The 17,494-nt window shown below is 41.5% G+C and overlaps 1 protein-coding gene across 1 annotated transcript in view; it reads right to left on the bottom strand.

Annotated features, from left to right (window-relative positions):
- Positions 1–15,846, bottom strand: part of Kul (Kuzbanian-like) — a 692,619-nt gene extending 676,773 nt beyond the window's left edge. The window contains exons 1-2 of the mRNA XM_065232791.1: positions 15,553–15,846; positions 15,308–15,517 (exon numbers count right to left, since the gene is read on the bottom strand). The gene's annotated coding sequence lies outside the window, so the exon portion shown is untranslated. The remainder of the gene's footprint in view (positions 1–15,307; positions 15,518–15,552) is intronic.
- Positions 15,847–17,494: the final 1,648 nt, after the last annotated feature.

Here is a 17,494-nt window from a genome sequence, read left to right as displayed (position 1 = left end):
AAGAACTCTTCGACACCTTAGGGATGATCGAATATAGCCATCGTCCCAAACTCCCTTCACTCCACTTATTCTGCCAGCTGACGAGTGACTGTTGACGATAAATGAAGAAAAATTCATCGTAGGCGATTTGTCGATCGTAAATATCGCCTTCCATAGCGCCCACCTTAGCAAGTGAGTCAGCCATCTCATTGCCCGGAATCGAGCAATGAGATGGGACCCATGCAAAGGTGATGACAAAAGATCTTAAAGATAAAGCACTTAAAAGCTCTCGTATTTTCATGAGAAAATACGAGGAGTGCTTTACCGGCCTCATAGAGCGAATAGCCTCGACAGAACTGAGACTATCCGTAATAATAAAATAATGATCTGGTGCAAGTGAGGCGATCGTTTCTAGCGTACAATGTATTGCCGCCAGCTCAGCAACATATACGGAACAAGGAGCTTGAAGCATTCGAGAGGCGCTATGAAATTCGTTAAAAATACCAAAACCAGCGGACGACTCTATTAGTGATCCATCTGTGAAGAACGATCTTGCGGAATCAACTTGGCCAAACTTTGCAGCGTAAATTGACGGAACAATCATGGAACGATGATGTTCTGGGATCCCACGAATCTCCCGCGTCATAGATAAATCAAAACTAACTGAATTGCCGAAGTCGGAGAAGCATACACGATGAGGATTATGCTGTAAAGGGCTGACATCCTGTGTTATGTACACATAGTACAATGACATAAAACGAGTTTGAGGGTTCAGCTCAAGAAGCTTTTCAAAGTTTTCGATTACCAGTGGGTTCATAACTTCGCAACGGGTGAGGAGCCTGAGGGACAATTCCGAGAACCGATCCGATAGTGGCAACATACCCGCCAACACTTCTAGACTCATCGTATGAGTCGAGTGCATGCATCCTAACGCGATACGAAGACAACGATACTGGATACGTTCCAGTTTGATGATGTGAGTTTTAGCCGCCGACTGGAAACAAAAACTACCGTACTCTAAAACCGATAAAATCGTTGTCCGGTACAACGTTAGAAGATCTTGCGGATGGGCTCCCCACCACGTTCCGGTAATTGTTCGGAGAAAATTGATCCTTAGTTGGCATTTTCGTCTCAGATACTCAATGTGGGATCTCCAGGTGCATTTTGAATCGAACCAGACCCCAAGATATTTGAAGGACATAGAATGAGTGATCGGTTTACCCAAAAGTTGAAGCTTTGGTTGTGCTGGGCTATGCTTCCTAGAAAAAACGACCAACTCAGTTTTCTCCGTGGAGAATTCGATACCTAGCTGAATAGCCCAAGTAGACAAATTGTCTAAGGTATCCTGTAAGGGTCCTTGCAGGTCGACCCCTTTGGGCCCTGTCATAGACACTACGCCGTCATCTGCAAGTTGTCTCAACGTGCAGTTGTCACTTAGACAATTGTCAATTTCTCTGACGTAGAAATTATACAAAAGGGGGCTTAAACATGAGCCCTGTGGGAGACCCATGTAACTAAATCGAGAAGCTGTAGAGTTTCCATGAGAAAAGCTCATATGTTTCTCTGACAGCAAATTGTACAAAAAGTTATTTATTAATGGAGAAAGGCCACAAGCGTGGAGTTTGTCTGAAAGGACTTCAACGGATACTGAATCAAAAGCCCCCTTGATATCCAAGAATACAGAAGCCATTTGCTCTTTTTTAGCAAAAGCCAACTGAATTTCTGTGGAAAGCAACGCGAGACAGTCGTTCGTTCCCTTGCCCCTACGGAATCCAAATTGAGTATCTGAGAGTAGGTGGTTCGTCTCAACCCATTTGTCCAAGCGAAAAAGGATCATTTTCTCCAACAATTTTCGAATGCACGATAACATCGCGATGGGACGATACGAGTTATGATCTGAAGCGAGTTTTCCAGGCTTTTTAATGGCTATAACTCTCACTTGCCTCCAATCATCCGGAACAATATTGAGCTCCAGGAACTGACAAAACAAGTTCAACATGCGCCTCTTAGCGACGTCTGGGAGGTTCTTCAACAAGTTGAACTTGATTCTATCAGCCCCCGGAGCCGAATTGCCACACGAAAGGAGCGCGAGTGAGAGTTCCAGCATTGAAAAAGGCTGGCTGATCTCGTCTACAGAATTCGTCGTTTCGCGAGGAATCATCTGTGCCGGCACGGAATCAGGACATACTTTTCGCGCGAACTTGAGAATCCAACGATCTGAGTACTCCTCGCTCTCGTTGTTCGAAGACCGGTTACGCATCCTTCGCGCCGCGTTCCAAAGCGTATTCATCGACGTTTCGCGCGATAATCCGTCCACGAATTGCCGCCAGTATCCGCGTTTCTTGGCTTTGATGAGGCTCTTGAGTTCGCGTTCAAGAGCCGAGTACGCTTCGAAATACACGGGTGTTCCACGTTTCCGGAAAAGCTTAAACGCGTCGGACTTTTTACGATAAACCTCAGTGCATTGGTGGTCCCACCAAGGGGAAGGAGGTTTCCTACGGAAAGACGTTCCTGGAACCGGCCGAGTTTGAGCTCGAAGCGCGCTGTCCAAGATCAGATTGGAGAGGAAGTTATATTCCTCCAACGGTGGAAGCCCTTCTACCGACGACACGGCTTCCTCTATCGCGGTCTTGAACGTTGTCCAATCGATATTACGGGTGAGGTCGTACGCGACGTTAACGGATTCCGACGGATTGAACCCACTGGCAATCGAAATTTTGATCGGCAAGTGATCACTACCGTGGGGATCCTGGATCACATTCCACGTGCAATCCAACGATAATGAGTTAGAGCAAAGTGTGAGGTCTAATTTACTTCCATTCGAGGATGGTCCAGCCAAACGTGTTACTTCTCCATTGTTAAGAATTGTCATATTGAAGTTATCACAGAGGTCATATATAAAAGTAGAACGGTTGTCATCATACAGTTCCCCCCAGCCTGTACCGTGGGAATTAAAATCTCCCATAATCAACCGTGGAGCAGGAAGTACTGAACATATATCTGAAAGTTGTTTTCGATTAACAACGGCTCTAGGAGGAATATAAACAGAAGCAATACAAAGGCTCTTACCTTTAATAATAGCCTGACATGCGACAACTTCAATACCTGTAAATTGTGGAAGATTCACTCTATAGAAAGAATGGAACTTTTTGATCCCCAAAAGTACCCCTCCTCCACGCGAATCCTCACGATCCAGTCGAATAATGTTAAAATCATAAAAAGGAAGATCTATATCTGAAGAGAGCCAAGTTTCACAAAGAGCAAATGCATCACAATCATTATTGTGAACTAAAAACTTAAAAGAGTCTAATTTAGGAATAAGACTTCGACAATTCCACTGTAGAATAGTGATCAAATCCCCGACCTCGTTTGGAAAATTATCCATCGAAAGAAATGATTGCTGCAATGAGGGGCCACTTCAATGTCAATTGCTTCAAGAGGTTCTTCACAGTAGGAAGCATTGCCAGAACAATGCTTTTGAGAGGATCAGAAATAGACAGGTACTTGAGAATATCGTCCACAATTTTATCAAATGAGAACAACCCAGATGAAGAAGGGGCTTCTGTTCTTAAAAATGGGACATCAGGGGTTTTGGATGTCCCCGGGAGAGGTGGAAAATCCTGGGTATAGTCAGTTCTTCTGAATCCAGGAGGAGTAGAAACTTCCTTTTTTCCACCACTCCTTGATTTGGGCAAGCTGATTTGGGGTTCTTCATTCTCAACTTTCCGCGAACGGATGCGTTTTCGTTTCCGTGCTGAAAAACAGAAAGAAGTTCCCTCCTCAGCCAAGTCAGAGTCAGTCTCGTCATCTGACAAAAGAGAAAAGGGATTTTTGTCGTTGGTCGATGGCGTGGCCGTCTTAAGCATTTCTGCAAAAGACTGCCGGGAACGTTCCTTAAGTGAGCGTTGTAATTTCTCCCCGCGTTGTTTGTACACCGGGCATGACGAGATACCATGAGGAGTTCCCTTACAGTACACGCATTTTGGTGCGGTAGCTGCACAGGTGTCATCCCCATGCTTCTCTCCGCATTTGGAACAGCGTGCCTTGCTGCCACAGTGGGAGGCCGTATGTCCCAACTGCTTACAGTTTTGGCAGTTCATGACCCGGGGAACGAACAAACGCACAGGTAGTCGAAGTTTTCCCAGCTCGATGTAGTGAGGAAGGGCTGAACCAGAAAAGGTCACACGGAACGAGTCTGTGGGGGTAAAACTCTTTTTACCCTCGCTGACAGATACTGAGCCCAGTTTTTGGACATCCAGTATCTTCACCGGAGGAAGCAAACGGTTCTTGAAACGGCCAACCGCCTGCTTCTCCAAGATCTCGGGGGTCAGACTCGCTTCGGTGACCACACCTTCGATCTCCACATCACGAGCTGGGATGTAAACTCTGTACTCGAGCGTGAAGAGCTGGGAGGCAGCAATCTCGTTAGCCTGCTTCAGGTTAGAGACGGAGACACGAAGTTTATTGTGCCTAACCTTCGTGATTTCAGTCACGGCCGAGTATCGCTTCGTCAGATCATTAGTAATTTGCATTACATTCAAAGGTTTGTTTCTGGGCTGAAAGTAGACAACCCATGGGCCAGTCGAGTCATCTGGATAGGCTCGCGATCGGGGGTTTATCTGAGCCTGTCCTTTGCCAGGCTGAGACGATGAACCAGGGAGAGATGACGTACGTTTTCGACCCTTCTTGCCATCGCGTGGCAAAGTGGTGTCATCTTCCGACAAAACGTCCATTTCGTCTTGCGACAAAATGTCCATTTTGCCGTACTAGTGGGAGCGAAAAACGCTCTACCACTGAAACGATAATCACTCGGACACAATACACAAAAAAAAAACTACAAACACAGAACACAAACTTAAAATTTAACTGTGGGCGAAAGAGAGAAACAAGAACAAAAACTTATCTGATAATCCTATACTACTACCACCGAGCGTTTAAACGGCAGCAGCGGAGCGACGCGCAGCGTGGATGATCTTCGATCAGCGTGTGCGGGCGGTCTTCGTTGGTGTGTGCTTATGTGAGGGTCGGCACTCAGCTGAACACACGATGATAGATGAGCGGTGTAAATGCGGAGGCAGATGCTGACACTCGATGACGATGATCCGTGTGCAGGTATGCGTTACCACGCACCGATGGTGCGCAAAATGGTTGGCGAATTGGCAATCGTAAAAACAATTTTCCTTCCGATGATGCCGAAAACACACTTTCTTCTCAGAAAAAAACTCACTTTTAGTTAATTATTTAGCCGGGAACTCTAAGCGAGAAAAACTGACAATTTAAATCAAGCGAATAGCGAGAAAACTTCCAAAATAGCGGAGCGCGAACTAAGTCGACCGTACTTCTTGCTAGGACGCAGTGGAAAAAAAAAAAAAAAAAAATGGGTGTCAGTAGTGTGCTTTGGTCAGAAATTTTATTGTTTGTGCTATGGTCATTCATGTCGGTTTGTCGGTGATTCAATTTCCTCTGAGCTCTCCTAATAATTTTCTTGGAATTCTCCTCAGGATGCATCTAAAAATTCTCTTGGAATTTTCCTTCGGATAATCGCTAAAATTCCATGGAATTCTCTAAAGAATTCCCATAAAATTATTGCCAGAATTCGCTTGAAACTCTTCTCGGAATAGGTTGCAACTCAGAATTCGATTCTTTCGAAATTCTTATTAGATTCCCCGTGGTACCAATTCAGAAATCCTTTAAAATTATCCATGACATTGTTTTTAAATTGTCCTCTGGATTTCCTTCGAGTTTTCATGAGGATTGATTCCCAGAAGTTCCTTAAGAGAATTCCCTTCAAAATATCCATAGAACCCGATTTCCACTGAATTCTTCTGATACTACCATCAGACATCGTTCAACTATGAATACCCTTTGAATGTTCATCAAAGTTTAATTTGAATTCTACTCAGAGACATAAAAGTCTCCTCAGACTTCACTTGAAGTTCTCTTAACAATGTCATTAGTATTCTTCTAACAAGAATTTTAATCCCTTGGAACCCAGCTTAGAATTCACACAATTAAAAACTCTTCAAAGTGCCAGAATCCTTAAACCTGTTCCAAGTCCCAAAATCTTGATTAAAATAATCAAATATTTAAAAAAAAAACTTTTCAAGTTTGAACTCCAAATTACTTTCTCCTGGCTTGGTTGGATGATTTTTTTACATAGTTTCTTCAATCTTAAAGGAATCCGTTGAAAATCCCTAAAGATGTAGGCCTCCTCAAACACCTCCGGGAACTCCAAAAAAGCTTAATAATGATCCAGACCCCCTTCAGATTTGTTTGGTGATTCTAATACCGACAATTTAACCTATATTAATCTTCCAAAAATTCTCCTCTCTAATCCAGATTTCTTTTGGTGAATCTAATACCGACAATTTAAACTGTAGCAATATTCAAAAAAAAATTGGAGGCCTAGATCACCAAAAGATCATTCTGGATGGAGCCTGGCCAACTCCAGATTTTTTTGGTGATTATAATACCGACAATTTAAACTATATTAATCTTCAAAAAATGCGCTGGAGGTTAGATAATTCTGGAGGGAGCTCTCATCCTCCAGATTTTTATTTGTGATTCTAATACCGACAGTTTAAACTATATTAATCTTCAAAAACATCTGAAAGGGAGTTAGATCATTCTGGAGGAAGCTTCCCCTCCCTCCAGTTTTTTGGGTGATTCAAATACCGATAGTTTAAACTATATTAACCTACAAATAAAATCTGGAGGCCTAGATCATTCTGGAGGGAGCCTGGCCTCCTAGGCACCCCAATTAGATTTTTCCGGTGATTCTAATACTGACAATTTAAATTATATTAATCTTCAAAAAAATGAAGGAGCGCTAGATCATTCTGGAGGGAGCCTGAACTCATCAAGGTTTTTTTTTTCGATGATTTTAATACCGACAATTTAAAATATGTTTATCTCCAACAAAATCTGGAGGGGAGCTAGATCATACTGGAGGGTGTGTGGCCCTCTCCGGATTTTTTTAGTGATCCTAATACCAATAATTAAAACTATATTAATTTTTTAGAAATTCTGGAAGATGGCTTAATCATTCTGGAGGGAGCCAGGCCTCCTCCAGATTTGTCTGGTGATTCTAATACCGATAATTTAAACTATGTCAATCTTCAAACACAATATGGACGGGGTTAGATCATTCTGGAGGGAGTCTGACCCCTTTCAGATTTTTTCTGGTGATTCTAATAACAACAATTCAAATTATATTAACCTTAAAAAAAACTAGAGGGAGCTTTTTCTGTCTGGAGGAAACCTAACCCCCTAGGCACCTTCATTAGATTTATTAGGTGATTCTAATACTAAAATCTGGAGCCTGCAAGCCCCCCCCCCCACAATTCGGATTTTTTAGGTGATTACAATACCGACTTTTTAAATTACATTCTCAAATTCAATTACAAATTACAAATGTGGATGGAGGCTAGATCATTCTGGAGGCAGTCTGGCCATAGAGGTAACTCTAAGACCACTGGGTCCCGAAGAAAATCATTATTATTTTTGGCTCACTCAGTACCAGAACAACGGTCCCAAGCAGTCCCAAGCTATTTCACTCACCCCTGCATGTTCTGCATGAATCCACACACCCCTGATGTTATCTGTCAAACTTTCATAGCGAATCAAAACAAACATAGTGTAGTAATAGAATTTCAACTAGAATAGGGTACGTTAATCGTTTGCTTGGGACCAATAGGCTACTAAAGTGGTGAGCCAATTTAAAATCGTTAGTTTCGTATTGATTGTTGGTCTGGCCCTTTCCTGATTTTTTCTAGTGATTCTAATACCAATAATTCAAACTATATTAATCTTCCAAAACAATCTGGAGGGAGGCTCAATCAGTCTGTAGGAAGCCTAGCCCCCTAGGCACCTCCATTAAATTTTTTGGTGATTCTAATACTGACAATTTAAACTGTATTAAACTTCAAATAAATTAGGAGGACGGCTACATCATTCTGGAGGGAGTCTGACCCTCTAGAGATTTTTTTTTTGTGATTCTAATATCGTCAATTTAAACTATATTAATCTGCAAAAAAATGAAGGAAACTTGATCAGTCTGGAGGGAACCTGGCCCCCTAAGCACCCCCATTCGGTTTTTTGGTGATTCTAATACCGACAATTTAAGCTATATTAATCTTTAAAAAAAATCTGAAGGATGGCTAGATCATTCTGGAGGAAGCCTGGCCCACTAGGCACCTTCATTAGATTTTTTGGTGATTCTAATACTGACCATTTTAACTATATTAATCTTCAAAAAAAATCAGGAGGAGGGCTAGAGCATTCTGGAGGGAGTCTGGCCCTCTAGAGATTTTTTCTGGTCATTCGAATGCCGTCAATTTAAATTATATTAATCTCAAAAAAATCTGGAGGATTACTAGATCATTCTGGAGGGAGCCTGCCCTCCTAGGCACCCCTCTAGATTTAATCGGTGATTCTAATACCGACAATTTTAACTATTTTAATCTTTAAAAAAAATCTGGAGGAGGGCTAGATCATTCTGGAGGGAGTCTGACCCTCTAGAGATTGTTTTCTGTTGATTCTAATACGGTCAATTTAAACTATATAAATCTGCAAAAAATAGAGGGTGGCTTGAAGAGCCTGGAGGGAGCCTGGCCCCCTAAGCACCCCCATTCGGTTTTTGTTGATTCTAATACCGACAATTTAAACTATGTTAGTCTTCAAAAAATGTGGTGAAGGCTATATAATTCTAAAGGGAGCTCGGCCTCCTTCATATTTTTTTTTCGGTGAGTCTAATACCGACAATTTAAACTTTATAAATCTTTGAAAAGTCTGGAGGCATAGATGATTCTGTAGGGAGCCTAGCCTTCTAGGCACCCCAATAAAATTTGTCTGGTAATTCTAACACCGCAGTTTAACATTAATCTTTAAAAACATCTGGAGGATGACTAGATCATTCTGGAGGGAGCCTGCCCTCCTAGGCACCCCTCTAGATTTAATCGGTGATTCTAATACTGACCATTTTAACTATATTAATCTTCAAATAAATCTGGAGGAGTATTAGATCATTCTGGAGGGAGTCTGGCCCTCTAGAGATTGTTTTCTGTTGATTCTAATACCGTCAATTTAAACAATATTAATCTGCAAAAAAAATGGAGCGAGGCTTGATCAGTCTGGAGGGAGCCTGGCCCCCTAGGCACCCCCATTTGGGTTTTTGATGATTCTAATACTGACAATTTAAACTATATTAAAGTTCAAATAAATCTGGAGGAGGACTAGATCATTCTGGAGGGAGTCTGGCCCTCTAGAGATTTTTTTCTGGTGATTCTAATGCCGTCAATTTAAATTATATTAATCTTCAAAAAAAATCTGGAGCATGGCTAGATCATTCTGGAGGGAGCCTGCCCTCCTAGGCACCCCTCTAGATTTAATCGGTGATTCTAATACTGACCATTTTAACTATATTAATCTTCAAATAAATCTGGAGGAGGACTAGATCATTCGGGGGGGAGTCTGGCCCTCTAGAGATTTTTTTCTGGTGATTCGAATGCCGTCAATTTAAATTATATTAATCTTCAAAAAAATCTGGAGCATGGCTAGATCATTCTGGAGGGAGCCTGCCCTCCTAGGCACCCCTCTAGATTTAATCGGTGATTCTAATACTGACCATTTTAACTATATTAATCTTCAAAAAAATCTGGAGGAGGGCTAGATCATTCTGGAGGGAGTCTGGCCCTCTAGAGATTGTTTTCTGTTGATTCTAATACCGTCAATTTAAACAATATTAATCTGCAAAAAAAATGGAGCGAGGCTTGATCAGTCTGGAGGGAGCCTGGCCCCCTAGGCACCCCCATTTGGGTTTTTGATGATTCTAATACTGACAATTTAAACTATATTAAAGTTCAAATAAATCTGGAGGAGGACTAGATCATTCTGGAGGGAGTCTGGCCCTCTAGAGATTTTTTTCTGGTGATTCTAATGCCGTCAATTTAAATTATATTAATCTTCAAAAAAAATCTGGAGCATGGCTAGATCATTCTGGAGGGAGCCTGCCCTCCTAGGCACCCCTCTAGATTTAATCGGTGATTCTAATACTGACCATTTTAACTATATTAATCTTCAAATAAATCTGGAGGAGGACTAGATCATTCGGGGGGGAGTCTGGCCCTCTAGAGATTTTTTTCTGGTGATTCGAATGCCGTCAATTTAAATTATATTAATCTTCAAAAAAATCTGGAGCATGGCTAGATCATTCTGGAGGGAGCCTGCCCTCCTAGGCACCCCTCTAGATTTAATCGGTGATTCTAATACTGACCATTTTAACTATATTAATCTTCAAAAAAATCTGGAGGAGGGCTAGATCATTCTGGAGGGAGTCTGGCCCTCTAGAGATTGTTTTCTGTTGATTCTAATACCGTCAATTTAAACAATATTAATCTGCAAAAAAAATGGAGCGAGGCTTGATCAGTCTGGAGGGAGCCTGGCCCCCTAGGCACCCCCATTTGGGTTTTTGATGATTCTAATACTGACAATTTAAACTATATTAAAGTTCAAATAAATCTGGAGGAGGACTAGATCATTCTGGAGGGAGTCTGGCCCTCTAGAGATTTTTTTCTGGTGATTCTAATGCCGTCAATTTAAATTATATTAATCTTCAAAAAAAATCTGGAGCATGGCTAGATCATTCTGGAGGGAGCCTGCCCTCCTAGGCACCCCTCTAGATTTAATCGGTGATTCTAATACTGACCATTTTAACTATATTAATCTTCAAATAAATCTGGAGGAGGACTAGATCATTCGGGGGGGAGTCTGGCCCTCTAGAGATTTTTTTCTGGTGATTCGAATGCCGTCAATTTAAATTATATTAATCTTCAAAAAAATCTGGAGCATGGCTAGATCATTCTGGAGGGAGCCTGCCCTCCTAGGCACCCCTCTAGATTTAATCGGTGATTCTAATACTGACCATTTTAACTATATTAATCTTCAAAAAAATCTGGAGGAGGGCTAGATCATTCTGGAGGGAGTCTGGCCCTCTAGAGATTGTTTTCTGTTGATTCTAATACCGTCAATTTAAACAATATTAATCTGCAAAAAAAATGGAGCGAGGCTTGATCAGTCTGGAGGGAGCCTGGCCCCCTAGGCACCCCCATTTGGGTTTTTGATGATTCTAATACTGACAATTTAAACTATATTAAAGTTCAAATAAATCTGGAGGAGGACTAGATCATTCTGGAGGGAGTCTGGCCCTCTAGAGATTTTTTTCTGGTGATTCTAATGCCGTCAATTTAAATTATATTAATCTTCAAAAAAATCTGGAGCATGGCTAGATCATTCTGGAGGGAGCCTGCCCTCCTAGGCACCCCTCTAGATTTAATCGGTGATTCTAATACTGACCATTTTAACTATATTAATCTTCAAATAAATCTGGAGGAGGACTAGATCATTCTGGGGGGAGTCTGGCCCTCTAGAGATTTTTTCTGGTGATTCTAATGCCGTGAATTTAAATTATATTAATCTCAAAAAAAATCTGGAGGATGGTTACATCATTCTGGAGGGAGCCTGCCCTCCTAGGCACCCCTCTAGATTTAATCGGTGATTCTAATACCGACAATTTTAACTATATTAATCTTCAAAAAAAATCTGGAGGCGGGCTATATCATTCTGGAGGGAGTCTGGCCCTCTAGAGATTGTTTTTTTTTATTCTAATACCGACAATTTAAACAATATTAATCTTCAAAAAATGTAGTGAAGGCTATATAATTCTAAAGGGAGCTCGGCCTCCTTCAGATTTTTTTTTTCGGTGAGTCTAATACCGACAATTTAAAGTATATAAATCTTTGAACAGTCTGGAGGCATAGAAGATTCTGTAGGGAACCTAGCCTTCTAGGCACCCCAATAAAATTTGTCTGGTAATTCTAATACCGCAGTTTAACATTAATCTTCAAAAACATCTGGAGGATGGCTAGATCATTCTGGAGGGAGCATGGCCCCCAAGGTACCCCCATTACCTACGCTAATTATGGGTAATTATTAAGAATTTTGAAAAGGGACATATTGTACTTTGAACTTCTAAGAGCAGTCTTAAGGGGTTACGCCTACCTGCAAGACCGAAAAAAAGCGAAAGTTTGGATTTTTTTCTCGAAAACGACGCAACATATTGAAAATCGGTTTTCTGCCTTTTATTGAACACACATTAAATGGTACATTTATCAATCGATGCTGTAAAAACGAGGTCCTGGTGCCCCGTACGGCTGCTCCCCGTGGACGATGTTCTAAAAAACGCTTTTTGCGGTGCAACTGCGGTTTGTGATGTAATCATCTGAAATAAAAAAAAACCATGCCAAATCGTTAAGCATGTGTTAAACTAGTCCTTGATCGTTCGGTTTTTTTTTAATTTTTTTGACAAAATGGCGGCCTTGCAAAGTTGAAGTGCCGATTTTTGATCCTTAAAATTTGTCTTTGATCGGCTGTAAAAAATCGAAATTAAATGATAGACGAAATCCGAACGATCGTGGACTGCACAAAATAGTACTGAACAGAAATCAAAACGAATCGGACGAATCGAATGTATACATTTCGAGAAATTTTTGGCACCGGTTTTGAAAATATAATTCCGAGATAATCGCGTTTAAAGTTTCAAGTTGGGATTAGTCCACTATAAGTGAATATTTTTGTACGTCGCATAACTTTCACAATTTTCATCGGATCAACTTGATCTTTTGAGGAAATATTCTTGACTTTATATACTTTCGATTAGGACAATAAAAAAAATCGATTTTTTGAAAGTTTGCAGGTAGGCGTAACCCCTTAAGATTTAAAAAAATGAGATCCGGGGAAAGAAATAAGTTCAACATAGAAATGCTGAATTATTCGAACTTTGAAAAATGTTGGCGCTCTATAGGATCGCAAATATTTAGAAATCAAGATGTTAGGTCCCTCCCTTAGCTCAGTCGGTAAAGGCACAGCTACAAAGCAAGACCAGTACGATTCCCGGTCCGGTCTTGTCGAGTTGGACTTCCTTGGGCATAGAGCATATGATTGTACTTGCCACACAATTATACGAATGCAAAAATGGTACAGGCATCGAAAGCTCTCAATTAATAACTGTGGAAGTGCATCTTAGAACACTAAGTTGAGAGCACGCAATAAGCTAATATGCGATGAACGGATGAGCTTATAAAAATAATTTTCAAAATAAATTCGATGAGAGTTGGGATAATTCCACGGTTGGCTATGCTGGAGAAAACTCTTAGCAAATTCTGGATAATCTACCAAGGAGAATTCCAAGGGAATCATGAAACTGAAAATTCCATGAGTATTGTGAGCAAAATTTTATGGAGCATCCAAAGGAAATTTCAAAGGGTCTCTAATGAGAGTTCAAAGAGAATTCCTAGGAAAATTGTAATGACAATTCCAAGAAAATCCGTACAAGAACTCCAAAATAGTTCCGACACAAATTTTAAGACAATTGCGATTTAAGAATTCCAAGGGAATCGTAATCTGCAGATAGTTCCAAAGCAATTCTAAGCATAATTTGAATCACTTAGTAGCATTCCAAGGGGAGCTTTCTAAGGAAATTTCGTAGAGCATAGGAGATGTAGTTTTTAGTAGAGTTTCAAGATAGTTCTGACTTCGTACGTCTGAGGAGAGTTTCAAAGGGATGGGGTTGTGAAGCGAATCTTAATGATAATTCTATAAAAATTTAGAAGGGAATTCTGAAAGTAATTCTGATCCTAGTAAATTCTGACCAAAAATCCAAAGAAAACTGAGGACAGTTTCAATGGGCTGGGAATTCCACGGATCTATAATAAATTCTGGAATAATTCCTAGGGAATTTTGATGAGATCCTGAGACAATGATGTAGAGAATCCCTAGGATACTTTTAGAAGAACTTCAATGATTCTCTAGAAGCATTCTAGACTTCCATCTCTAATTTTAAATCAAGCTTCAAAGCAAAACTAACAAATTGACTCGGTACCATACAAAGTACTACCGAGGGGTGCTAAGATGGTGATTTTTGCTAATGTTATCACATTTAATTAAAATAGTTCCAGTATTCCCAAATTGATGAAATTTTGTATTTAGGTTCCATTTGAAGTGCAGATTACGAATATGTAATCAACTCAATACATCTAAAGAACCCAATTAAATCTAGAACTTTTGCCCCACCGGATTCAAGCGATTGAAAAAAAAGGTCCTTATTGACCACTTTGCCAAGCAGTTTTGGCGTGACTTTCTACCAACGATTTCACAAAACTGGACCAACTAATTTCTATTTTTTATGAAACGCACAAATGTTGGCTATTTTTCTTGAGGTTCCAGAATTATTTTTTTCAAAATAATGTTTCATTTCAAAGTTTGAGTGGTAGTAAATGTCATTTTAACTGCTCGAATGAAGTGGTTAATTGTGCTCCTAAAATTTGAGCTCATTCACGTAAAAACCTGACTTAGTACAAACCGCTTGAAATTAAAGCAACGGAGCCACACACCACACTTTGCAACTCGCCTTCCATCGTTTTGTAATCCAATCCCACAAACGGCATCAACATCCCATCCCACTGCAAAACTGCATCAATCTCAGGCATCCGGAATCATCATTCCATTACACAAAGACGGCATCCGTAAATACAGAGCTATCGGATTCAAACTCTGGCTAAAACCATTCCTATATATCATTCTAACAGGCCCAAAATCAACCCATTCCCTGTGATGCAAATTCCCTCACACTCAAAACTTCATCTAGCTCAATAGTTCAACACCATTTCTGCTTCTTCTTGTTCTTCCTCTTCATCATCCTCCTCCTCCACATCTTAGGACCTTCTCTCTTTCGTGTTGCATCTTCTATCTTCGTCACAATCATGCTTCATCATCGTCATCATCCATCGACAACGGCAACAGCAGAAGCAGCAACAGCTAAAACACAAAAACATAGCCCGTTTCACCTTTCGCAACCACGTCGGTCGAAAACTCACACAAAACCGACGACGACGACGATGGCCCAAAGCAGCAGTCAGCAGGAGCGAGGAAAACAGAGCTTTCACGCACACCAGTGAGAGGGGCAATCGCAGTAAGCAGGCCTGCCCGCGGCTAGTCAATAATTCGCTAAAAAGTTGGATTACTGCGATGGAACGGCTATTCTTGGTGCTGCTAGCCCCCCGCCATTCAAGGATGACTTGATGAATCTGCTGGAGCCCGCGATGGATCATCATCTGTGCAAATTTGAAGGACTGCACTCACACACAAACTGTCAAAACAGACGACGATTTGTGGCGGAACCTTCTTGGTGGGGGTGGATTGGGGTAGGCAACATTCACTCGTCTTGGTTCTCGTAACTTTAACACTAAACTTGTTACTCGAAATTGACAATTACCTTCTTCTTTCTTCCGAGGCTGCAAATCCGCATAGGGTTTTCTTGTTTCTATTGGCCACACAAATTACGTCACGGTCACTAGCAGCAATTCTTCGGCTCCCCCTGAAGAACGAAACAACAAAACTCGCACACACAACAGAACAACTATTTTTTCTTCGTTTTTCTTCCGTGGAACGGCAACTAGTTTGTCACCCTCGTCAACACTGCTTCCTCACTTCCAGCTCCCCTTCGGAACCGAAAGAAACGAGAAGGAAAAAAAACACACAGCAACCCACAGGCCTCACACTCTATCTGCTACGCATTCCGCACTGACCGAGCTCGCCGCAGTAGGCTCCTGCGGGTTCACACACCGGGTGCAACAACAATAGGGAAAACAACCGCACACCCGCACCGCAAAAATATTGTCCTCGAAAACTTCCAACTCCCAGCAGCACAATAAGAAAGCTTCTTTTTTTTTTGCTTGCTTGCTCCTATGGGATATACACACAAGACAACAGCCCGGCGCGACCACGAACGACCGCGGAAACGTCCTACCGAGACTAAAGTTCTACTACAACTGACTGCTGGAGCGCGCAGCGCTTCGTGAAACACGACCGAGCACGATTTTCGATCGCAACACCAATACCAATCGTGTAGACGCGAAATCATAGCAATCTATGGCAGTCTAGCAACAGAAAGATGAAGTTTGTGGGCGCGCGCGGAGTGACAGGAGGGAAAAACCTGTTTTTCCTCCCACTTTCCGTGCCACACACCCACCCAACCGAATGACAGCGCGGTGGACGAGCTTTAGCCATCACAGTCTCGCACGAGAGCTTTATGTTTATGCTCTCCTCGGCGAACAGATTTTGACAACACAACACCAACACTAGCTGGGCTCGGCGGTGGGCATGCTGCTACTAGAGATTTTAGGTGAGTGTTGCTTGGTGCACAGGGCGAAGTGGGTGGTGGGAAGTTTAATGTTTTGATGGCGAATGTTGATGGGTACGGTTGTGTGAGTGTTGTCGGTTTTATGCGCAATCGTAGTACGTACCAGACACAGCCGAAGAAAGCGGCGAGCGTGAGCGAGAGATTTGTTTTGATGTTGGGTTTCTGGTAGGGAACCCGGAAAATCGATTGCGGTAGTCGTGCACCAAAGAGGTGAGACAATGTGCCGAAGTTCGTTGGAAGATGGCAGCACTGAGAGAGATAATGTTTTTCAGTTGGGACGCTTTTATAATTTTCCATTTTCCTAGTTAAAATCGCAAAATCGATTGAAAATAAAATTTATTTTCCATTAAGCGTTTCCTATCTTTAAAGTTAAATGAAACAAACTGTGTGTGAGATATTGACGAGATTTATTTCTCGATTGAAAGGCATATGACATCGTTCAAATGGCCGCCTCGGCTTCGCTTATTGGCGTGGATCCGAGATATCGAATTTTCCATGACTCTGGCTCACAAATCGGGCTGAATCTCGTTGATGGCTTGAGTAATGTTGGCTTTGAGGGCATCGGTGGTTTGCGGCTTATTGGCATAGACCTGCGACTTAACATAACCCCACAAGAAAAAGTCTAGCGGGATTAAATCACACGATCTTGGTGGCCAGTTGACATCGCCTCCGGGCGAAATAATCAAGTTCGGAAATCGTTCATGCAGAATGTTGATTTTTCGTGCGACGTCCTGTTGGAACTACATATCGTTCACAACCATATCGCCCACTTTAGGCCAGAAGAAGTCGGTAATCTTCGACCTGTAGCGCTCTCCGTTGACGGTGATGGCCTCGCCAGCGCCCAACTAACATTTTCAGCTTTATAAGCCAACTTTTCCAGCGTTGTGCTGTAAAGTAGCTGAAAAGAAGCTGCAGATACAGCTACAAGGAGAAGCTAGCAAACTAGTTTTGAAGAGCGTTTACTCAACTTTTCACAACCATTATTCAATGTGTCAGTCGTACTGAAAAACAGCAGCCAATAAACGCTAATACCACTTCTATGCAAATATTAATCAACTTTCAACTGGTAGCTGCAAAACAAAGCTAACAAAGTGAATATATTAATCATTTGATGGCTTTTATACAACCAACCACTCTTGCTGAATAACATAAACATCAAAAGTGCTTTTTCAACATCTAAACAACCTGTACTCAGCTAATAAACTGTGTTAGCGCTACTTTGGAAGCATTTTTACAGTCAACTTGGTTTATTTTTAGATG

Source organism: Ochlerotatus camptorhynchus, unplaced genomic scaffold (assembly GCF_037179485.1).
Source record: "Ochlerotatus camptorhynchus isolate MF236.1 unplaced genomic scaffold, CSIRO-AGI_Acam_v1.1 ptg000374l, whole genome shotgun sequence".
In the NCBI taxonomy this organism is placed as follows: Eukaryota; Metazoa; Arthropoda; class Insecta; order Diptera; family Culicidae; genus Ochlerotatus; species Ochlerotatus camptorhynchus.
The sequence above is the reverse complement of the archived record's forward strand: the minus strand, read 5'-3'. Positions and strand labels throughout refer to the sequence as shown.